Raw genomic sequence first — 516 nt, forward strand, 5'->3', positions numbered from 1 at the left:
GTGTGGCTAAGAGAAATTGAACTTCAGGTGTGGACACCACAGTTATAGTATGTTTTAACAGGGGGGCAATCACTTTTTCACACAGGCCATGATGGTGTTGTATTTTTTTTCACCTTTAATAATAAACACTTCATTTACAATTGCATTTTGTGTTTACTGTGTGTTGTCTTGACTATTGTTTAAATTGGTTGATGTTCCGAAACACTTAAGTTGACAAACATGCAAGGACAGGAATGAGGAAGGGGGCAAATACATTTTTCACAACCACTGTTATGTTTGGAGATAGCATAGGCACAGGCTAATTATTGCTAACTAAAATGCTAGTTACATCAGAATTAACCTAAACAGCTAATGTAAGTCCAATTGTCTGCGAGCTCTCCTGACATTACGGTGATATGTCAACTATGCGACAGCAAGTCGCTTGGTTATGACACTATCGTTAGCTTATTTTTCCAAAACGTCTGTTACTAGCGTGAGCTACACGTGTGGAACCTTTCAAATTGTTGTGTGTTCTTT

The sequence above is a fragment of the Etheostoma spectabile genome, chromosome 10 (assembly GCF_008692095.1).
Source record: "Etheostoma spectabile isolate EspeVRDwgs_2016 chromosome 10, UIUC_Espe_1.0, whole genome shotgun sequence".
NCBI lineage: Eukaryota > Metazoa > Chordata > Actinopteri > Perciformes > Percidae > Etheostoma > Etheostoma spectabile.